This window comes from Cervus elaphus, chromosome 3 (assembly GCF_910594005.1).
Source record: "Cervus elaphus chromosome 3, mCerEla1.1, whole genome shotgun sequence".
Classification (NCBI taxonomy): domain Eukaryota; kingdom Metazoa; phylum Chordata; class Mammalia; order Artiodactyla; family Cervidae; genus Cervus; species Cervus elaphus.
In genome coordinates this window covers 2,669,861-2,694,366 of record NC_057817.1, presented here as the reverse complement: position 1 = coordinate 2,694,366, position 24,506 = coordinate 2,669,861, and the positions used below count along the sequence as shown (strand labels likewise).

The 24,506-nt window shown below is 40.2% G+C and overlaps 1 protein-coding gene across 1 annotated transcript in view; it reads left to right on the top strand.

Annotated features, from left to right (window-relative positions):
* TSPAN8 (tetraspanin 8) overlaps positions 1 to 24,506 on the top strand; it is a 278,796-nt gene that overhangs the window by 114,083 nt on the left and 140,207 nt on the right. The window contains exon 3 of the mRNA XM_043879403.1: positions 22,487 to 22,710. The gene's annotated coding sequence lies outside the window, so the exon portion shown is untranslated. The remainder of the gene's footprint in view (positions 1 to 22,486; positions 22,711 to 24,506) is intronic.

Here is a 24,506-nt window from a genome sequence, read left to right as displayed (position 1 = left end):
AAGTGGTTGACCAGTTTTCCCAGCACCACTTGTTAAAGAGGTTGTCTTTTTTCCATTGTATATCCTTGCCTCCTTTGTCAAAGATAAGGTGTCCATAGGTTCGTGGATTTATCTCTGGGCTTTCTATTCTGTTCCATTGATCTATAGTTCTGTCTTTGTGCCAGTACCATACTGTCTTGATGACTGTGGCTTTGTAGTAGAGTCTGAAGTCAGGCAGGTTGATTCCTCCAGTTCCCTTCTTCTTTCTCAAGATTACTTTGGCTATTCGAGGTTTTTTGTATTTCCATACAAATTGTGAAATTCTTTGGTCTAGTTCTGTGAAAAATACCGTTGGTAGCTTGATAGGGATTGCATTGAATCTATAGATTGCTTTGGGTAGAATAGCCATTTTGACAATATTGATTCTTCCAATCCATGAACACGGTATGTTTCTCCATCTGTTTGTGCCCCCTTTGATTTCTTTCATCAGTGTTTTATAGTTTTCTATGTATAGGTCTTTTGTTTCTTTAGGTAGATATACTCTCTAAGTATTTTATTCTTTTTGTTGCAATGGTGAATGGTATTGTTTCCTTAATTTCTCTTTCTGTTTTTTCATTGTTAGTATATAGGAATGCAAGGGATTTCTGTGTGTTAATTTTATATCCTGCAACTTTACTATATTCGTTGATTAGCTCTAGTAATTTTCTGGTAGAGTCTTTAGGGTTTTCTATGTAGAGGATCATGTCATCTGCAAACAGTGAGAGTTTCACTTCTTCTTTTCCTATCTGGATTCCTTTTACTTCTTTTTCTGCTCTGATTGCTGTGGCGAAGATTTCCAACACTATGTTGAATAGTAGTGGTGAGAGTGGGCACCCTTGTCTTGTTCCTGATTTCAGGGGAAATGCTTTCAATTTTTCACCATTGAGGGTGATGCTTGCTGTGGGTTTGTCATATATAGCTTTTATTATGTTGAGGTATGTTCCTTCTATTCCTGCTTTTTGGAGAGTTTTAATCATAAATGAGTGTTGAATTTTGTCAAAGGCTTTCTCTGCATCTATTGAGATAATCATATGGTTTTTATCTTTCAATTTGTTAATGTGGTGTATTACATTGATTGATTTGCAGATATTAAAGAATCCTTGCATTCCTGGGATAAAGCCCACTTGGTCATGGTGTATGATTTTTTAAATATGTTGTTGGATTCTGTTTGCTAGAATTTTGTTAAGGATTTTTGCATCTATGTTCATCAGTGATATTGGCCTGTAGTTTTCTTTTTTTGTGGCATCTTTGTCTGGTTTTGGAATTAGGGTGATGGTGGCCTCATAGAATGAGTTTGGAAGCTTACCTTCATCTGCAATTTTCTGGAAGAGTTTGAGTAAGATAGGTGTTAGCTCTTCTCTAAATTTTTGGTAGAATTCAGCTGTGAAGCCATCTGGTCCTGGGCTTTTGTTTGCTGGAAGATTTTTGATTACAGTTTCGATTTCCTTGCTTGTGATGGGTCTGTTAAGATCCTCTATTTCTTCCTGGTTCAGTTTTGGAAGGTTATACTTTTCTAAGAATTTGTCCATTTCATCCAAGTTGTCCATTTTATTGGCATAGAGCTGCTGGTAGTAGTCTCTTATGATCCTTTGTATTTCAGTGTTGTCTGTTGTGATCTCTCCATTTTCATTTCTAATTTTGTTAATTTGGTTCTTCTCTCTTTGCTTCTTAATGAGTCTTGCTAATGGTTTGTCAATTTTGTTTATTTTTTCAAAAAACCAGCTTTTAGCTTTGTTGATTTTTGCTATGGTCTCTTTAGTTTCTATTGCATTTATTTCTGCCCTGATTTTTAAGATTTCTTTCCTCCTGCTAACCCTGGGGTTCTTCATTTCTTCCTTCTCTAATTGCTTTAGGTGTAGAGTTAAGTTATTTATTTGGCTTTTTTCTTGTTTCTTGATATAAGCCTGTAATGCTATGAACCTTCCCCTTAGCACTGCTTTTACAGTGTCCCATAGGTTTTGGGTTGTTGTGTTTTCATTTTCATTCATTTCTATACATATTTTGATTTCTTCTATGATTTGTTGGTTATTCAGAAGCATGTTATTTAGCCTCCATATGTTTGAATTTTTAACAATTTTTTTCCTGTAATTGAGATCTAATCTTACTGCACTGTGGTCAGAAAAGATGACTGGAATGATTTCAATTTTTTTGAATTTTCCAAGACCAGATTTATGGCCCATGATGTCATCTATTCTGGAGAAGGTTCCGTGTGCACTTGAGAAAAAGGTGAAGTTGCTTGTTTTGGGGTGAAATGTCCTATAGATATCAATTAGGTCTAGCTGGTCCATTGTGTCATTTAAGGTTTGTGTTTCCTTGTTAATTTTCTGTTTAGTTGATCTATCCATAGTTGTGAGTGGGGTATTAAAGTCTCCCACTATTATTGTGTTACTATTAATTTCCTCTTTCATACTCGTTAGTGTTTGTCGTACATATTGCGGTGCTCCTATGTTGGGTGCATATATATTTATAATTGTTATATCTTCTTCTTGGACTGATCCTTTGATCATTATGTAGTGTCCTTCTTTGTCTCTTTTCACATCCTTTATTTGAAAGTCTATTTTATCTGATATGAGTATTGCAACTCCTGCTCTCTTTTGGTCTCCGTTTGCGTGAAATATTTTTTTCCAGCCCTTCACGTTTAGTCTGTATGTGTCTCTTGTTTTGAGGTGGGTCTCTTGTAGACAGCATATATAGGGGTCTTGTTTTTGTATCCATTCAGCCAATCTTTGTCTTTTGGTTGGGGCATTCAACCCATTTACATTTAAGGTAATTATTGATAGGTGTGGTCCCGTTGCCATTTACTTTGTTCTTTTGGGTTCACGTTTATACACCCTTTCTGCATTTCCTGTCTAGAGAAGATCCTTTAGCATTTGTTGAAGAGCTGGTTTGGTGGTGCTAAATTCTCTCAGCTTTTGCTTATCTGTAAAGCTTTTGAATTCTCCTTCATCTCTGAATGAGATCCTTGCTGGATACAGTAGTCTAGGTTGTAGGTGATTCTCTTTCATTACTTTCAGTACGTCCTGCCATTCCCTTCTGGCCTGGAGGGTTTCTATGGATAGATCAGCTGTTATCCTTATGGGAATCCCTTTGTGTGTTATTTGTTGTTTCTCCCTTGCTGCTTTTAATATTTGTTCTTTGTGTTTGATCTTTGTTAATTTGATTAATATGTGTCTTGGGGTGTTTCGCCTTGGGTTTATCCTGTTTGGGACTCTCTGGGTTTCTTGGACTTGGGTGGCTATTTCCTTCCCCATTTTAGGGAAGTTTTCAGCTATTATCTCCTCGAGTATTTTCTCATGGCCTTTCTTTTTGTCTTCTTCTTCTGGGACTCCTATGATTCGAATGTTGGGGCGTTTCACATTGTCCCAGAGGTCCCTGAGGTTGTCCTCATTTCTTTTGATCCTTTTTTCTTTTTTCCTCTCTGCTTCATTTATTTCCACCATTTTATCTTCTACCTCACTTATCCTATCTTCTACCTCTGTTATTCTACTCTTGGTTCCCTCCAAAGTGTTTTTGATCTCATTCATTGCATTATTCATTTTTAATTGACTCTTTTTTATTTCTTCTAGGTCTTTATTAAACAGTTCTTGAATCTTTTCAATCTTTGTCTCCAGGCTATTTATCTGTAACTCCATTTTGTTTTCAAGATTTTGGATCATTTTTATTATCATTATTCTAAATTCTTTTTCAGGTAGATTCCCTATCTCCTCCTCTTTTGTTTGACTTGGTGGGCATTTTTCATGTTCCTTTACCTGTTGGGTATTTCTTTGCCTTTTCATCTTGTTTAGATTGCTGTGTCTGGAGTGGGCTTTCTGTATTCTGGAGGTCTGTGGTTCCTTTTTTTTGTAGAGGATTTACCCAGTGGGTGGGGTTAGACGATTGGCTTGTCAAGGTTTCCTGGTTAGGGAAGCTTGCGTCAGTGTACTGGTGCGTGGAACTTGATTTCTTCTCTTTGGAGAGCAATGGAGTGCCCAGTAATGAGTTTTGAGATGGGTCTATGTGTTAGGTGTGACCTTTGGCAGCCTGTATGTTGACGTTCAGGGCTATGTTCCTGCGTTGCTGGAGAATTTGCGTGGTATGTCTTGCTCTAAAACTTATTGGCTCTTGGTTGGTGGTTGGTTTCAGTGTAGGTATGGAGGCTTTTGGACGGTCACTTATTACTTAAAGTTCCATGTAGTCAGGAGTTTTCTGGTGTTCTCAGGTTTTGGGCTTAAGTCTCCTGCCTCTGGATTTCGGTTTTCTTCTTCCTGTAGTCTCAGGACTTCTCCAACTATACAGCACTGATAATAAAACTTCTAGGTTAATGGTGAAAAGATTCTCCCCCGTTAGGGACACCCAGAGAGGTTCACAGAGTTACATGAAGAAGAGGAGAGGGAGGAGGGAGATAGAGATGAGCAGGAGGAGAAAAAGGGGGACTCAAGAGGAGAGAGACAGATCTACGCAGCTGTCTGTTCCCAGAGTGTTCTCCGTAGCCCAGACACCTACAAAGATTCACAGAATTGGATTGGGAAGAGAAGGGAAAAGGAGGTAATAGAGGTGTTCTGAGGTAGAAAATAGAGAGTCAAGATTGGGAGAGAATAATCTTCGGTTTAAAAATAGGGCTTCTCTTCTTCTTTTTTTTTTTTTGGTCCGGTTATAGTGTATTGAAAATGAAAATTAAGGAGTAGTAGAGGAGTACTAGATGACTTTAAAAGAAATAAGAGAAAAAGAAAAATTGAAAATAGAAGAGAAAAAGGAAAGAGAAAAAAGAAGAAAAAAGAAAAAAAAAAAGAAAAAAAATTTTTTTCCCTAATTAAAAAAATCGTAAAAATCTATGAAAATGAAAGTTAAGGAGTAATGGGGGAGTAATAGGGAATTTTAAAGGAAAATAAAAGAGAAAAAAAAATTAAAAAATAAAAAAAATTTTTTTTTCCCCTTACTTAAAAAAAAAAAAAAGTAAAAATATATCTAGGAATTTCTCTGGAGCTGTTGCGGTCAGTGTGGGTTTGGCTCAGTTTCAGAGAGCTCCTCGTTCCAGCTTACACTTCTCGATATCTACAGGCCCCTTCCGGTGTAGTCGGTGTTTTCTACAGGGATTTTAATCTGTTGCACCAGTCCCTTCTGAAGCGGTTCCCTTTGTTTATTTGGCTTCTGTTTGCCGGTCTCTTCAGAGCCTCATTTCCGCCCTGACACAGGCGGGCGGAGGTGGACTCTTATTCAGGTAGCTAGTTCCGTCGCTCTGCGGGGAGGGGTTGGCGCTGCAGGGAGGGGCTGGCGCTGCGGGGACGGGCTGGCGCTGCCAGGAGGGGCCGGCGCTGCGGGGAGGGGCTGGCACTGCCGGGAGGGGCTGACGCTGCTTTCTCCGTCTGCCGCTGCTCAGGCTCCCGGCTGTTCTATATGGAGCGCGCCCCGCGCTGCGCGAGGTTCCAGCCCTCGGGTGTTCCACAAAAGCGCGGAACAAAAAGCTGCTCCTGCTCTCTGTGCCTTCCCCGTCAGAGCGGTCCAGGCAGCCAGGGGCTGATGGGCGCACTCTCCCCAGGTGTGGCGCGCCCACTCTCTTCCGCGGACCCAGTCTCAGTTTCCGCTGGCGCCAGTCGGGTGCGCGCGCCTTCTGCCCTCCGCGTCCCCAGCCCCAGTCCCCGCCCGCGCCGGTCGGGTACCTGCGCCCTGTGTCTCACCGCGACCTTCCCCTCCCCCCTGTCTCCTGCCTCCGGCGGGGCTGGGCCGGTCCGCAGCCTGCGAGCTCTTCTCTGGATTTTCTTGGTCCCTTTGTTCTGCGAACGGCCGGCAGTGTGTTCGGGCTGGTTAATTTTCTCTCTCTCTTTTGGTCTCCCACAGTTCAAGTTGGCAACTCACAGAAGCTCCCTCCGATTGTCCTCAGGGCACTCAGGCCCGGACCCTACCCCAAGCAATGCCACCTAAGACTCCCTTCTCGGGACGGATCTCCGTCCTTAGCTCTTTTGTCTCACTTTTTGTCTTTTATATTTTGTCCTACCTCCTTTCGAAGACAATGGGCTGCTTTTCTGGGCGCCTGATGACCTCAGCTAGCGATCAGAAGTTGTTTTGTGAAGTTTGCTCTGCGTTTAGTTATTCTTTTGATGAATTTGTAGGAGAGAAAGTGGCCTCCCTGTCCTACTCCTCTGCCCTCTTGGCTCCTCTGTAAGTCAAGGTTCTTTATGCTTTCCCTTAGTAGAGACTGGATTCGTGTTTTTACATAGTGCAAGTTAGAGGTTCTTAATGAATGAACAAAAATGGCGCCCCGGGAGCCCTAGCTGTGAAGAGCACAAGACAGAGAACAGGGCACATCTCAACCATGAAAACATTCAAAGAAAGCCTTTCCTTCTCCAGCTTTAAAAATTATGATTTTTTTCCTCTGCCCAGAATTGGAGCATAGAATCCGTTTTCTGGAGCTCTTTCCAGTTGGCAGCATCTTCAGATACTTGGGTTTGTCAATGTACCTCTTAAAATGTGGTACCCAGTGCTGAACACAGAGCACTCAGGTGGCATGCCCGTATAGAGTGCAACAGGCCTTCCATCTCTCTCATTTTATTTGTTACACCATTGGTAATGGCCACAGCAAACTGGTTCCCAATTAGACGGGCTTATGTCATAAATATGCAGAGTACATCGTGAGAAACGCTGGGCTGGAAGAAGCACAAGCTAGAATCAAGATTACTGGGAGAAATATCAATAACCTCAGATATGCAGATGACACCACCCTTATGGCAGAAAGTGAAGAGGAACTAAAAAGCCTCTTGATGAAAGTGAAAGAGAAGAGTGAAAAAGTTGGCTTAAAGCTCAACATTCAGAAAACTAAGATCATGGCATCTGATCCCATCACTTCATGGGAAATAGATGGAGAAACAGTGGAAGCAGTGTCAGACTTTATTTTTTTAGGCTCCAAAATCACTGCAGATGGTGATTGCAGCCATGAAATTGAAAGACACTTACTCCTTGGAAGGAAAGTTATGACCAACCTAGATAGCATATTAAAAAGCAGAGACATTACTTTGCCAACAAAGGTCCGTCTAGTCAAGGCTATGGTTTTTCCAGTAGTCATGTATGGGTGTGAGAGTTGGATGTTGAAGAAAGCTGAGTGCCGATAAATTGATGCTTTTGAACTGTGGTGTTGGAGAAGAGTCTTGAGAGTCCCTTGGACTGCAAGGAGATCCAACCAGTCCATCCTAAAGGAGATCAGTCCTGGGTGTTCATTGGAAGGACTGATGCTCAAGCTAAAACTCCAGTACTTTGGCCACCTCATGTGAAGAGCTGACTCATTGGAAAAGACCCTGATGCTGGGAGGGATTGGGGGCAGGAGGAGAAGGAGCCAACAGAGGATGAGGTGGCTGGATGGCATCACTGACTCGATGGGCATGAGTTTGAGTAAACTCTGGGAGTTGGTGATGGACAGGGAGGCCTGGCATGCTGCAATTCATGGGATCGCAAAGAGTCAGACACGACTGAGCGACTGAACTGAACTGAACTGAATATCATAAATAACTCACTTCTGCTAAGGCAACCTGTACTCACACTAGCTTTTCTAGCCATCAAATCATGCACTTGGCTCATATGAAATTTCTGTCAGTGAAATACCTGACATTCTTTGTCACATAAAATACTACTAAACTAAGACAAATTTGGCTTGTATTTGTGCAACTGAGTGTTTGAATCCAAGTGCAGGATTTTACATTTATCTCTGCCAAATTGCTTCTTGTTGGTTTTGGCCTAATAGTCATGCCTGTAGAGGTATTTTAAAATTTTATTTCTGTCATACAATATGTTTAGCTAAACCTGTCATCCTTGTGCCATTTAAAAATATTACCGAGCTTTCTATATTCATCCAAGTAATTAATAGAAAATATTTAACAGTAATAGACTGGTTGCATTTCCCTAGGATCTCCCTTCAAGATGACATTGCTGCACTTGTCAATATTTATGGTATTTATGCACTTGTCAATACATTATGACCTGAGGATAAATTATGAACATGGTCTAGTCCCTGGTATCAGGAGGCTCACAGCCTAAGGAAGAAGACTAGCAAATCAATGCTATATGAAGAGGGATATAATAGAAGGATGCAAAAGACATGCTGATAGAATCAGGACTTTGGTAGAACAATCATAGAATGATGAACATCCATTTGGGAGCAAGTAGAACTATATAGTTTAGGAACACTTGTCTCAGACTAGTTCCAATGTAATGAATCGTGTTTATTACTCTGATACAACACCTTAAAAGTTGCCACTATTTTATGTTTATCGGCCATCAAGTTGAAGGCCCAGCAATGGTGTGGTGTTGAATGCTACTCTTTATCTTCTCTGGGTGTTCTTTACCAGATAGATAACGCCAACCACTAGGTACTTTCTTATGAAGAATATTTTTGACTGTTTTCCTTTTACATAACTTGTCTATGCTCCCTCCATCCCCGATTCTGCCCCATACCCATGACTAAGGTGACTTCACATAATCACAGATGGCAAGTTAGCTGTTTCCATTTACAGTTACAGTTGTGTGTGTGTGTGTGTGTGTGTGTGTGTGTGTGTGTTTCAAATGCTAGTGGCTCTAGGGTCCCACCCTCCTGTCTTGTTTAGCCTAAGTTGGGGTACCACGCCAAAGCTGGTTTCGAGTGCTTCTAATCGGGCCTCCCACACAAAGCAAAATATTTGGAGGAACAGTTAGCTTGCTGCTCCCCACCCACTCAACATCATTCAGGCCAAAAACCTTGCCTCAAGATTCCATGGAAAATATTAGTTATTTTTATATATACAAGTCAGCTCTGAATTAGTTTAGAAACAGATTTTTTTTTTTTTTTTAACTATAAAATAAAGCTAGAGATTTGGAGAACCACCCAGATGGAAACTGAACTAATTCAATATTTGTAACTTGGGCCATTTCTAGACATTCTCATGTGTTAAAAAAAAAAGGAGAGGGGCTGGGCCCCTGTGGATTAAGTGCTGGTATTGAGGAGCTGACTAAGTATAATTTAGTTTCATCTGGCTGCTCATTAAAAAAAATCATTTTTTTCTCTTTTAGGAAATTGTCTCTAAGCTCTCTCCTCTGGTTTCTGCTTCTGTGGCTGTCTTGTGGGGCATGGTGGATTACGGGTTTGCTTCTGGAGTCAGATGGGCCTGGGTTTGTATCTAATTCCTTTGTAGCTGTGTGTCCTGGGTGGGTCATATCTTCCCTATGCCTCAGTTTTCTTAACTGAAATGATGATAGCAGTTTATTGCTCTTTGGACTGTTGGGAGGATTAAATGATGTATGAAAATGCTTAGGAAGGCACACGGTATGAAGAAACTGCTCAGTAAGTGTGAGCTATTTTGTTGTCGATCTTAACATGGTGCTTTGAGGATCTGAATGATGAAGCTGAAAAAATAAAAGTGAAATTATTGGATTCCCATAACTTCAGTACAATAGTTGTAGAATGTTGTCTCAGGGATTTTTTTCTTTGGACTATAGATATGTTGGGTCAGTTAATTTTTGTTTTGTTTTTCCTGTGGGGGTGTTGGTGCCATGCATGCATTATAGAATGCTTAATAGCATTCCTGGTCACTACCCATGAGATGCCAGTTGCATCACCACCCTTAGCTGTACAACTAGAAATGTTTTCTGACATTGCCAAAATTTCCCTTGAGGGACATAACCCCTGGTTGAGAACCACTGTTCTAGGTAAAGAATAATCATAAGTCACTTTCTTCAGCAGTAGGATCACATAGTTCATATTGTCTTTCCCAAGAGCTGTGAAATTGAGTTTGGCTTTGGTACATTTCTATGAGGTTTTATTAGGTGTATTCCTTAGAAATGAGATTCATGTTTTCATATTACTGACAAGGTACCTGAGTGAGAGATAGGCACCACTCACTCCAGTGGGCTTCCTGGTGTAATTCTGGCCTGGAGAAGAGTGGTGCATTGCTTTTGCAGGTTATTTCCACTTGCTACTTTTGATCCAGCACTGAATTCTGCTGAAGGAAAGAAGGAATTTTCATTAACAATAAATGCCATTTTCAATAAATATTTTTAGGACTCATTAAAGGCAAAATAAATGTGCTAATTGGCAAGCGTGGTTCAAAAGGACTTCTCTGCTCTCCAGACACTTTGAACTTTGCCCATTTTTTCTTTGGCAGTGCAGTGGAAAAGTGGATTCTGTGAGCCTCTTGATGACGTTTTGTTGGATTCTAAGACATACTGCATTTAGATTTGTGATCTGCAAGAATTCCATTTGTACCTTTTACTTGAGACAGTGCCACTGATGATGATTCCAAATGGTCTACTTTTATTCTTTATTAACCTGGCTAATAAAAGCAAATTAAACTGAAAGGCCAGTTTAACTTGATTTGGAAAATTTAGTCAATTATTTTATTCTTAGAGTGGTTTTTGTGGAGCAAAAAATGGTGTACATTTTGTCCAAAAACAGTTAATTTTTTTTTTTTTCCCTTCCTGAGTCCACATCAGAGATTTTAAAAGAAACTACTATCAAAGGACCCTCTTACCAGGTGAGTGATAGAGTAAATAGCATAATAAAGCCCACAGTTATTTTTAAATCATTTGCATTTTGTCTTTATCCTAACCCAAGTTAATAACGTCAATTAATTTAACGAGTTGACACTGTACCACCTTCTAGATGCTGTGATTCTTGGAGGGACGGCCCTCATGAGAATGAAACCAAAGTTGCTGGTGCAACCTTGGGGGAACAATTACGTGGGTTCAGTTACTGTCATGGCCACTTACGTGTCAAGGCTTTTGATAGCCATTTGTAACCAAAACCTTGCATTTAAAAACACTACTACTTTCCTTGGCAGCCATCCTAACCTAATTAGGAACTAACGCAGACTTGTACATTTCTTGTAAACACTTCCATCGACCATAGGATCTAGCCAGGGCTAGGGCATGATTGGAGCTTGATTGAGGGGTTTATCTTTTTCTTCTTTCCTATAATGGTCTCACAGGTCTGGATTATATTCAGCAGAGCTGCTTTTCCTTTTATTCCCCAGTTTTGACATTTTAAATTGATTTACTCTCTTGCTCTCATTCTCTTGCTCTTACTCCTCTTAGACATCGCTTTCTCCCCCCTCATCCTCCTTTGTTTTGCTCTTTTAAAAAATTGTGGCCATTTTGTCATTTAAACACCTACAGAAGAGCTGGTCTGACAGTGAGGAACAAGATTTAATGATGACATCCGGGAAGACTGTATTTTTTCAAATGAGAATTGTGTATTGCAAGTTTGATATTTTTTAAAAAGCTTCTTTAGAGAGAAGGATTGCTCTGTTTCCTGGACGGTTCTGGCAAGAGTTTGCCATTAGATGAGCACACAGAATAAGATACCAATTTTGATGTAAGCGGAGATGGTGCTGGAGGTAAACAACCTGCCTGCCAATGCAGGAGACACAAGAGACGCGGGTTCAATTCCTGGGTTGGGAACATCCCTGGAGAAGGAAATGGCAACCTGCTCCAGTATTCTTGCCTGGAAAATTTCACAGACAGAGGAGCCTGGCGGGCTACAGTCCATGAGGTAGCAAAGAGGTGGGCACAACTGAACTCACAAACACATGTGGTGGTGAAATGGGCACTTATGTGTGCTCAGGGGTATCACCAGTGAGAAGGACATAGTCACCCATCTGGGCTGTAAAAAGTAATAATAGTATTAGTAGTTAATTTTAAGTGTCCATTAAATGTCACATTGCTCAGCCACTCAGATGTGTCTGACTGCGATGCTGTGGACTGTAGCCTGCCAGGCTCCTCTGTCCGTGGGATTTACCAGGCAAGGATACTGGAGTGGGTTGCCATCTTCTCCTCCGTGGGATATTCCTGAGCCAGGGATTGAACCCACATCTCCTGCATCTCCTGCCTTGGCAGGTGGCTTCTTTACCGCTAGGCCACCTGTTCACATCCTCTGCCACGTACTTGACCTATTTTTCATATAATCTTCACAACAAGTCTGTAGATATGAAAATCATTTTCATCACCATTTTGAGATGAAACTGAATCTCAAGGGAGTTATGTAGCTTTCATATAATCATGCAGCCAGTAAGTCTGATCTCAAAATCTATATTATCAGACACCATCTTTGACGGTCTTCCCATTAATCTGAATGTAATTCTTTTTATAATCCTCTAGAAAAAGAGCATGAAAAATTGTATTGATCAGATAGAGATGAGCAAATATTGTTCCTGGTAAATGTCTACCTGGACCTGGGCTAAGAAAAATCTGTTGGGTAAAGGTATTGTCTGTGCCTTGGATTGGTCCCTGGGTGTACTAACAGGTTTTGGCAAACCTAAGGGGCAATGTGGCTTTTCTTTTAACATTTGTTACACTTCGTCTGCAAAACTCATTCTCTCAAAGTAGTTCTTCCATCACCTTTGGAAACAGGAAAGTCTGTTCAGTGAGGAAATGAGCATCATGTGCAAGTAACACCTTTTCCTGTTGCCCTTAGTCTCAGGAATGAGTTTTCAGCTAATTGTAAGCGTTAAGTAATAGAGCTAAAATAAGAACACAGTTACTGAACCTCAAATGGTGAACTAGCTGGTGTTGCTGTTGGCTAGAATAACTTCCAGGTTTGGGCTTTTAAGATGAACATGTTTTATGGATAATTAGTTGTTTAGAGATTTGATGTGAAAGTGATCAATATGGAAAGTTAAAGCCAGGCTTTTGTTGCTGTGATATTTATAGGATGAGATGCTCTAGTAGGGATGATTAGGAATCTGGTCCTGAGTGTTGCTTGTGTGGCTTGGGCATACCTGTGGGTACGGGGAACAAGCAGGGTCAAAGGAGAAAGAAAATGCGTAAGAAGAGAGCTAAGAGAACAGAGCAGAAAAGGAAAGGGTGGAAGGGGAAGGGGAACTGGGGAGGAAGGAAGGTTGAGGGAACATCAGGAGACCAAAAGAAAGCTGTCTTCATGATGGAAGTAATTAACTCTTGTCTCAGGCAGATGCCAGTGCTGTAGTCCATAGTTTAATTACTCTAAATATTGCTGTGGGAGAATTTTTTTTTGATCACTGAATGACTTCCATGATTGGGTAACAAACCCCTTTTGAAGAATGATTCTTCTATTTTCCTTTTCTCTTCTAAAATTTCAATTAATTGATTTATTTATTGAACTGCATCAGGTCTTATTTCCAGCATGCAGCATCTTTGTTGTGTCACGGGGGACCTTCATTGTGAAGCATGGAGTCTCTAGTTGTGGCGTGTGGGCTCCATAGTTATGCACCGGGCTTAGCTGCTCCTTGGCATGTGGGACCTTGGTAAAGAATCCACCTGCCTTGTGGGAGACCTGGGTTCGATCCCTGGATTGGGAAGATCCCCTGGAGGAGGGCATGGAACCCGCTCCAGTATTCTTGCCAGGAGAATCCCCATGGACAGAGGAGCCTGGTGGGCTACAGTCCGTGGGGTCACAGAGAGTCAGCCATGACTGAATGACATGTGGGATCTTAGTTCCCGACCAGGGATCACACCCATGTCCCCTGCGTCACAAGTCAGATTCTTAACTGTTGGACTGCCAGGGATGTCCTCCTTTTATTAAGTGAAAAAGAAGCATGGTTGTTGGCCCCTTGAGTTTTACACTTCATGATATATCTTGGAGATTGATCAGAACACTGAAGGCCTTCTCAGCCTTTGTATAAGTGACTTTGTATTCCTTTGGCTATACAAGGTGGTGTATATAATTGGTCCCCTGTGTTTTTTCTAACCTTTGTCTTCAAACAGTGCTGCAATTACCAGTACTGTATGTGCCATTCTGTGTTAGCAGGCTTATCTGTTGGATAAATTCCCAGACTCAGGATTACTAAGTTAACAAGTGAATGCCAAATTGATCACTGAATGTTAGCATCTCGGAACTTCCAACAGCAGCGCATGACTATTCTGTAACCCAATGCGTTAATACTGATGACAATAAACTTTTAATGACTGCTTTCTACTTGTCGTGTTTTGTTTTAAGAGCTTTAAATGTGTCACTGTATTTAACGTACCCTGAGTTAGGTATTATTACCTCTACACAGAAGGAAAATGAGACACAGAGAAACAAGTAACTTGAAAATATTGAAGACCTTTCAAACGCCGCTGGTCTGACTTTAGTACTTACTTTCTCGCTGTCACATCTGCTATTCCACAGAAACTGGGCACTCACCAATGAGTTTTCGTCCCTAAATCCAACAGTTCCTAGTCCTTATCTTTACCTTTTTCAGCCTCGTGGTTGCATTCAAGGCAAAGCACTAAGTCTTTGAAGAGCTACTCCTTAATGACCCCTCATTTATGGGTACTTTAGGCCTTTACTACAAGTCAAAAGAGAAGGTAAAACATGTCATTTTCAAAATTATTTAGGAAGAAACTGCCATATGTGAGTTCAGACTTGATGAAAACACCCTTGAATGAAAAATTAAAATGTCAACAAGAGGTCTCAAAAAGTTTCTATCATTCAATAATGATGTTAGAAAGTTGTAAATGTCTATACTGTAGCTAAGGATTTTAAAATTGAAAATGTATTATCTTAATGGTTTATATAGTTAGAGAAAATTTTCTTTAACTTTCTTAAATGTCTATACTTCTTTGTTCATATAATTACTTAAGTAGTATTTATTAGTGTGAGTAAAAATTTTGACACTATACATCAATTTTTTGACCTGACCTTGAGAATTCAGGATAATAAGTAGAATAATAAATTACATCATCTTTGACCCTGATTTAATCTTAGATAAAAGAGAATATGTGGATAAATACAGCTTATATTGATATTTTTTAAGTTCCATGATGAGGTAGAAGATAGAGGAAAGTATAAAAGCTAGCTCTCAACTAAGCTATATAATTACTGGTAATTAAAAACTGCTCAACATCACTGATCATCAGAGAAATGCAAATTGAAACCACAATGATATATCACCTCACACCAGTTAGAATGGCTATTATAAAAAAAGATAAGCAATAGCAAGTGGTGAGGGTATGGAGAAAAGGGAACACTTATGCCCTGCTGTTGAGGATGAAAACTGATAGAGCTGCTATGGAAAATTGTGTGGCAATTCCTCAAAAAATTAAAAACAGAACTACCAAATGATCCAGCAATCCCACTTCTGAGTACATATCCACAGAGATTGAAATCAGAATCTTGCAGAAATAACTGCAGTCCCATGTTCACTGCAGTGTTACAACAGCCAAGATATAGGAGCAACCTAAGTGTCTGTCAACAGGTGGAATAAATAAAGATACTGTAATGTCACACACACATGCACAATGGAATTATTCAGCCATAAGAAGGAAATCCTGCTGCTTGGGACAACATGGATGGACTTTGAGGACATTATGCTAAGTAGAATAAGTCAGACAGAGAAAGACTAATGCTGTATAATCTCATTTATATGTATGAGATATAAGTTATACCTCAGATATAAGAAAAATCTAAAAAAACCCAAAGTCCTGGAAGCAGAGAATAGAGTGGTATTTACCAGGGCTTATGGGGTGGGAAAAATGGGGAGATATTGTTTAAAGGATACACACTTCTAGTTACAAGATTATCAAGTTTAGGAAACTGATAAACAGGATGGTGATTATAGATAATATTATTGTATGAATATTTCTAAGAGAGTAGATCTTAGATATTCTTATCCCCCCGCAAAAAAAGAGAGAGAATGTAACTATGCGATAGAATGGTGTGAAAGTGAAAGTCGCTCAGTTGTGTCCAACTCTGCAACCCCACCAACTCTGTAGCCCACCAGGCTCTTCTGTCCATGGAATTCTCCAGGCAAGAATACTGGAGTGGGTAGCCAATCCCTTCTCCAGGGAATCTTCCTGACCCAGGGATCGAACCCACATCTCTTAAGTCCCCTGAATTGGCAGGCAGTTTCTTTACTGCTAGTGCCACTGAATAATTGATAAATTTATAAATGTAATTTATATTGCAATTTATACATGTATCAAATAACATTTTGCACACTTTAAACTTATACAATTCTTTGTGTCAGTTGTATCTCAATAAAGTTGGAAAAAACATATATGTATATATATCTTTCTGGGAGAAAAAGCCTAAAAAATTGACTATTATTTTGAGCCAACTGTTCTTTTTCTTTGTTTCTAAGAAGGCAAATGAGCTTCTCTTGATAATGTAAACTATGCTTTATTTAGTTGCTAGAGAGTCTGGCTTCTCAGTTTCACCCCTTGCCTTCTTGATACTCTGCACTTTGGGGTCTGAACGTCTGTAAACTACTTTCCCCAGATTCCCTTGCTGGTTGCCTTCCTATTAGGTTCTATTAATGGGAGATACTGGCAAGTGATTGGGAATTGGGAAGAGGGAAGGACATGCATTTCTTCCTGGCTTCTGGCAGGTGCCTCTGTCAGTAGAGGTCCCCTGTGGGCTGTGGATTCTTGGCCCATGTGGCTCCAACGGCAGCAGCAGCAGCGGGCATTTGAGGAGGTGCTGGCCCCAGGGGCCCAGTGCAGCATTGGCAGGGGAGGGTTTCTCAGAGGCCTCAGAGGCCCACGCACTAGGCTCTGGCAAGGCCGTTTCCTCTTTTGCTCCTCTGGTCCCAGTGGACCCCTGCAGTTACTGAGTTTGGAGTGAACTTCTCTCTTGGATACTCCAGCTCTTGTCAAGGTGCTGGTGAGTAGCTCAGTCACTCCTTTCACTGGTATTTCCCTTTCACACACTCAGGCTGAAATAGCCTGAGGGTGAGCACACCTTCCTAGTGCCATACTTCTATTTCCATCTAGTCTAGACCGTCTGCCTCCTTTACCTTCCTTCACAAGATGTTACGTGACACAGAGGCTTTCAAATAGATGTTTTCCTTTTTACATTTTCCTTTTACATTCTTGTTGGGAAAGACTGCTAGGAGCTGATCCGGTGACATGACTTACACTTTTAAAAGTTTTTTTTTTCCTTTCTGTTCAGTTTGCTGCTTCTGACTCATGTAACTTTTCTTTCCTCTAGCTGGAGGTGGGAGGTGGGAACAATGGTCTGAGCTTTGTTTGGTAGGAAATTCTATCTTTCTCACCTCATTGAGCTTTCCCCAAGAAGTCAAAGAGGGTGTCCCCCATAATCACTGCTGCAGCCTCTCTGTCTGATTGCTGCTCTCTGCTTTTGCACCGCTGTCCATGAACCTTTGTTTCAGTGAGTCACTGATTTGCTCTCACCCTCACTGCCCACTTGCTTTTAACCCTTAGGCACGTTGCTCCCCTCCTGCCAGGCTCAGACACAGGCATGGGTGCAGATCGAACACAGTCCGTGGAACCCAGCTTCTTTGAAGCTCACTCTGTCCACTTGGCCAGGCTTTTATCTCCACTGGGGCAGTTTTTTTTTTTTTTTTTTTCTTTTTTCCAGTGCTCCACTTTCTCTTCCTTCAGTCTGGTTTCTTTAAGGGATTCCTCGTGCCACATAAAGGGACATGTCCAAACCCCAATAGCTGGTCAGATTTAAGTTCTTTCCTGCAGAGCTCCGGGGCCCATGCAGACAAGCATCCCTGGACATTCCACATCAGGAAATAATCGGAACTGCTTGGAGAATATAGGAAGCATCTAGGGGTGGAGTGGTCTGATTCTTCAAGTCATCCTGTAGGACTGTTCTTTATACCCAAGATAACATCAGCTGCTTGAGTTTCGAGATGGATACAGCAGTCACTTTGCAAGCAGATAACCCAGAACCCATAAAGCTTTAAAAAATGACAATTGTTTGAGTATCAAAATAAGAGTGTTCTTGTGAAACCACATGAATAAAAAATATCAGTGATGGAAAAATTTTAAATCCTAGGCAGTCTTCTGTCTGTGGGCTGTGAAAGAGTTATTGGAGTTGTTGACTTCAAAAATATTCACAATCTAAAAATTGAGTTGTGCTTTATTTGGTGGGAAGTTTTAGGACTTGAAGCCCAGGAGACAGCATCGCAAGTGACCCTGACAGAACTGCTCCAAGCAGACAGGGAATGAGCCAGGTTATATAGAAGTTTTGCAACAAAGGGCACATAGTCTGAACATCAAGAGATTATTATTAATTAAAGAAAACCAGATATCTCAAGTTAGGGAATTTAGCACCTTTCTAAGTTTGGGAAGGTGTGAGTCTGGACTCACTGGAATTGTTCCTTTCGTATGCATCTCAGCTATCCTGGGCCAGTATCCGGTCTTTTTCTCACATCCTGAGCACTCCCTTGGGGCTCACCATAGGGCGTGGCTGCAGCTTGATGGCTCCCAGGTCCCATGTATTCTTCTCCTTCCTGAGTGCCCTGGGGGCTCACATGGGAGGCCAGCAATGCAGTCACTGATGACTGTGACGTCCTTGTTTCCTGATATGGCAGGAAACACTCCATTTCTCAGGGTCTTTATGACTTACAAATATCTAAAGAAATGGATATAACATGGTTCTGTTCATAATGTTGCATATTAATCAAGTACTCTTTTGTACCACTAATGTCCTTGAGACTAGTGCTGACCATTGCTCTGTTCTGTAAACTAGATATTGGGATTAATGCAGGGAAGCTCCCTGCTCTCATGGAGCTTCTAGTAGTTTGGGATTTGATTAGATTACATTCTAGGAGCTTTGGGGATGTCCAGAAAAGATGACTTTTGCTAGTATAAAAGCATATATTATACAGCATTGAAACAAGTATACTATCAAGGATGAAACAGATCACCAGCCCAGGTTGGATGCATGAGACAAGTGCTCGGGGCTGGTGCACTGGGAAGACCCAGAGGGATGGGATGGAGAGGGAGGCGGGAGGGGGGATCGGGATGGGGAACACATGTAAATCCATGGCTGATTCATGTCAATGTATGGCAAAAACCACTATAATATTGTAAAGTAATTAGTCTCCAACTAATAAAAATAAATGGCAAAAAAAATGCATACATTATAAGGGACCACTGTCTGTTTAAGGGCAAGAGGTAAAAAGAATGTTCAGAAAATAGAGGGGGCTGTCAAATGTGAGTGTAAACAAAATGTAATATGAAAAATGCTATGGTAGCATATAAACAAGATATACCTTAGAACAATGGGGATTAATCAGATTTCACAAGAGAGTATGTTTAAGCTTTAAAAACAACCTAATAAATAGTTTCAAGAAACAGCACAAAGCTGGACCAGACTAGAGACTTCCCCAGCTGAGTATCAAGGGGACATCCAGGAGGTAATCATGGGACATCTGAGATATAAGTAAGGAAGCAGATATGGGAGGACCTTTGCCCGTGAGGGTCAGAGGTGAAGGCAATTCATCCACTAGTTATAATATCTGGGGGAATGGTGGAGGCATGTCTGATATAATAAAATAGCCAGTAGACTAAGTTCATAGCTTGAAAAGCTGTGCTTTCTGGTTTGACTTTGCATCATTGCAAAACAGAAAGAACAGGTTATTCAAATAATTAAAATTCCTACTAAAAGGGAAATAATTGTAACAAAAATCTCAAAGTTTATTATATAAAATTATACAATAATTGGCAGGATAATATATGGTTCCTTTTTCAATTTTCATTTAAGAAAAGGAACAGACTTTACTCAAGTTGGTTGGGGTTAGAATAGGGCAGGAAAATTTTATTCAGCTTCAGATTACTCTCAATGTAGTTGTAATAGTAATATGTCTTTCACACACAAAGATGAAACTTTTGAGCCAGCATTAGGAGGGAATATCTTTAGAGGGTTCACCTAAACACCCCTTCAAATATGAGGTGGTTGGATTGGTGTCCTGGTCTCACTTGATCACTCAATAGCTAACGTGCTACCAAATATGTGTGCAAGGTGATAAGAATATGAAGAGTCATGAGATGTGGCATATATCTCCAACCTTCACAGAAGTTAAAATCTTGAGAGAAAGACATAAGAAAAAGCACCACCAGGTAGGATAGCATTAAGGTGTAGACTAAGGTCCTGGATCAGAAACCATCTGCAGTGTCCATCCACAAACCTGAAGCCTTAATTGAAGACTGTGTAAGCAACTGAGGTTAGACATTTCTCCAAAGGAGAAATAGGACAATTCACTAAAAATAAACTTCCAAAAAATCAATTTGTTGGAATTGATGAATTATGGAAGATCTTATTTTTTATTTTTGCTACAGCATTTTCAGCTTTTTCTAAGAATTTTTTGTCCAATTTAGGTGGATGCTAATTTCATGCATATTTTACATGCCAGATGCCTAATATTTTTCAAATGATTAATGCTTTATCTGTGAATGTGTACTCTTTTCTTCAAAATATCCCGTTTATTGCTGGACTATTTAAGGTTCATCTGTTTTTGGGACATAGGGGTTAATTTTCTTTCAGATCCCTTCTATTCCTCTTAAGTTAAGAAATTGGAAGACCAAATGGGAAAGGGAAACCTATTTGAAGCTGTGAAGCAGACATCACTGAATTGTTTCAGCAATGTTTTATTGTCAGAAAAAGATTCAGAAGATAAATTGGTATGGGCTGCTTGGGGATTATGTTATGGGAATTTTGATTATCAAATAACTAAGAATTACTCCAAGAGGCATATTTGTAGTCATTCCTTGCAAGGGATGAAAGAAGATGATGTAAGCTTCGAGAGTAAAGTAACATGTGATATATTTTGGAAGAAATAGCTGGAAAAAAATAACAAGAACTTCTGACTTGATGTTCCAGAAATACAGTTAAACAGGCCAAGATTTTATTAAAAGAGAAAAAGTGCATATTAGAGAAATGGGAATACAATGTTTCTTGCACGGGTAGAAAGGCACTGTGATGTTCTAAGCTGGCTGAATAAAACAGAAGATGGCAATGGAAATATGAATCGGGGGCATAGGAACAACCAGATGTAGAAAATTCTTTTCTGGGAGCAGAGAGAAGTTAAATTTTGATAAATGACACTACTGTGAACTTGCTTTATAAGTGAATATGTGAATACTGAGAAGTTGGTTAACTTCGCACATGATTAGAATATTGGTGATATTGCATTTTTAAAGAACATTTTATTTTATACTGGAGCATAGTTGATTAACAATATTCTATTAGTTTTAGGTATTCAGCAAAGTGATTCAGCTATACATATGCATATATCTATTATTTTTCCATATAGGTTATTGCAGATTATTGAGCAGAGTTCCCTGTACTATGGAGGTCATTGTTGGTTATCTATTTTAAATATAATAGTGTGTATGTGTCAAGTTGGACAGGGTAAGTTGCATTTAATGAAAAGATAAAAAATCTTGCTTTGTGGAGGAGTGTATTTATTTTAGGCTTTTAACATTTAAATAGAAAACATAAGATAAAGAGATGAAAAAAATCAGAAGTAACCAATTGATCTTGCCTGTATTTTGTAAAAGCAGAGAAAAGATCTCTTTAATGGAAAAAGAAAATATTTTTATTAATTAAAGAGAGAACAGTTATTCAGAGGGATTGGAGAACAGAAGGTATAGGAAAAATTTCCCCAGTGTGATACTTCAACCTGATTTTTATTTTGTAACCACTAACCTGTTAGAAGGTACAATCTGCTAAACATGCTTTTACTTTTTGATATTATTTTTAGTTGTTAGAAGATCCAAAAGGACATTGCTATAATTCAATACTGCTGGCAACATTGTGTGTGCTCAGTTCTACTCTTTGCAATCCCAGGAACTGCAGTCTGCCAGGTTCCTCTGTCCATGGGATTTTCTAGGCAAGAATACTGGAGTGGGTTGCTATTTCCTTCTCCAGGGGAATCTTCCTGACCCAGGGATCCAAACCACATCTCTTGTGTCTCCTACATTGGCAGGCAGATTGTTTACCACTGTGCCACCTGGGAAGCCCCATTATGTTGGGAAATAAATGCCAAGAACTGTATTATATAGAGTAAGACAAGATTCTATGAGAGTAAGATAAGATAGGAAAAGAAGGGATTCTCTCATGGTCCAGTGGTTAACATTTTGCCTTCCAATGCAGGGGGTGTGTGTTCCACCCCTGTCGTGGCCAAAAAGAAAAAAAACAAAAAACCAAAAACAGAAGCAATATTGTAATAAATTCAATAAAGACTTTAAAAATGGTCCACATCAAAAAAAAAAAAAAAAAAAAAAAAGATAAGAAGAGAGGAATAATGACAGACACCTTAACTATTTCAGAAGAGAACAATGAAAGTAGTGATGTGCTATAGAAAGTGCTCTGGCTGAGGCACAACCATCAGAGAAAGGTTTCATAGAGGATTTGCAGAGAATAATGAGTCAAGTCCTGTCTTATACACACTGATATCCCCATGTGTACTGGTCCAGCAGACAGTAGACAGTTTAAGCATCTTTGTATATAGAGAGAAGATGCCGTGATCATTTGTCTTCTAATTCTCTTCTCTTTAATTGGGTCCTTTCATCCCCTTCAGCATCATGTGGGACCCCGGGTTAGTCGGTCACACACTGTAACCATGTGGATAACAACGTTGGCTGACATCCAGCAGGCAAGAAAGGCAAACCCATGTTAGGAATACGTGTTGATTTCAGTCAAGATAAATCACTGCATTTTCCAGAGTGAGAGGAGTCTAGTGTCATCAACTAGGCACCAAGTTGGTCTGGAGAACTGGTGCCAAATTGGTGGCTCAGAATTTGTCTCTGTTGCTGGCAGGTTTGGACTTGGATCAGAAGCAAAGCTTACAGCAGTCCCCGTGAGAGGGAGCCGGTGCAGCGGGACTTGGCCTCCTCCGCATCGCAGGGCAGTCCCGCGCACGTGCGCCTTGCGCTGAGACTGGCGTGGTTAAGGGCAGAGGCTGCTGACGGCCCGGCAGTCACTCCGTCTACTGCTCTGTCATCTTCTCCGATGGGTAAAGTGCAGTACTTCTCCCCATTCCGGTAAGTGCACACCTCTTACCAAACCTCTGTGTCTTCCATATTACTATTTATGCTTTATGCCGTATTTATTCTTGACTCCAGCCCTTCTCTTTCCACACAAAGTGGATGACCAGGTGGATTGCTTAAAACCCTATCTAATGGGAGGGTTTCTCTCCCCACTTCCTTTCAGGGCTCCTCTGAATTGGGCAGTAGAGAAGCAATTACCCATTTTGGGCTTATACTCTCATATGGAGTTGAGCAGGCTGCCAAGCGTGGCCATTTTCCTCCTCCAAATAAGCTTGGCCGTTAGTTGATCATAATGGACTCCTCACGGAGCCGCAGATAAGAGCTGGAAGAGAGGTACTGGTGTGACGGTGGTACATAACACATGGGTGTTATGGGTGGCTGCTGGGTGTCTTGTTAAGACCTGATGCCAAATGTACCATTTGCATCTTATGGGATGCTGCTGGGCCCACCTCACCTTATGATTTGGTAGGTCTGATAGAAAACTTGTGATGGACATCCATGTCTCAGATAGTCTGTCACATGTTTTCTGTGAGAGAAGAATCTCTTAATTCACTGAAGTGTCTGTAGTTGGGTCTCATCAGCAGCTGAATATAATTTCTAACAGACACAAAACTTTATATTTCACAATGCAACCCTGAAACTGTGCTGTGTAAGCTACTGTCAGTCCTGGACTTTGCCACCAGTGGCAATAAAATCAGCAGCTAGCACCAAAATGTAGACCAGTTCCTTTACTAAACACACTGTTCAGTTCAGCTGACTTTTTCTTTTGGTTGCAAGATGTTCTCAATGAAGAGAGCAGGCTGATTTATATTCTGGTATAAGATCTCTTTATCTCATAATGTAGGAAAAAGTTAGCACAATGACACCTTAAGCAACATAAATCTAAGGCATACATCCCGAAGTGTAATTTTGAGACAGATGTACTAGGGGATAGGAAAAATTCTTTGGTTTAATTGTTGATTCCCTTTTGAAATTTAAACCTGTCATTATTGACTGGGGCTATTAAGAAATCTTCTTTTAAAGAACCCTCTAACTACCTCACTGTCCTACTCTTGGAAGTATATAGTGAAAAATTATTAAACAGGATTTGTTTTCACTGACTTTTGTGATCACAGCAGTATCTGACATTTTGTTTACTTGAAAGCAAATAGAAATCTTTCATTGTATGCTTCTTAATATGCCATTTGTCTGACATCAAAGTTTGCATACTGCAAAGCAATTGTTTTACATGTAGATTTGGCTTCAGTTTCAGAGTGGAGATTGAATTGCATGGTTTGCCAATGCATGTGGTAAGCGCTGAATATGTAGTAGCTATTATTCTTATTTGAACTTGGGTTAGTTCATCACTATTCAACCCCTATTCCCTAGATCCTACTGTGTTTATCAGAATGTATTCTGTATGAATGGCAATAAATAGACAGAGCTGTGTAAACCTTTCAGGGCAAAATTACTTAGCTAAGCCCCAACCTGAACTGCTAATTTCTACCTTTATCTGTAGAAAATCAAGGAATAAACACCAATAGCTACTCGCTGCTCTAATCTCATAACTCTTTAAACTTTCTAGTGAGGTTAAAATGATCTATTTCAAGATCATGTTATTCTTGGGAAGGACTTTATTCTGACTGTATGCACAGCTTTTCTTACCATATGAATCCAGTTGACATGAATTCCGTTAGAAATTCTGTGGTAGAAAATATTTCCTCCCTGCCAAATGATTGAATGGTACAATTCTCATTAACTTTTTAGTCTAAGGAGGTCAGCTTTATAGATATGGCAAGGATATATGCTTT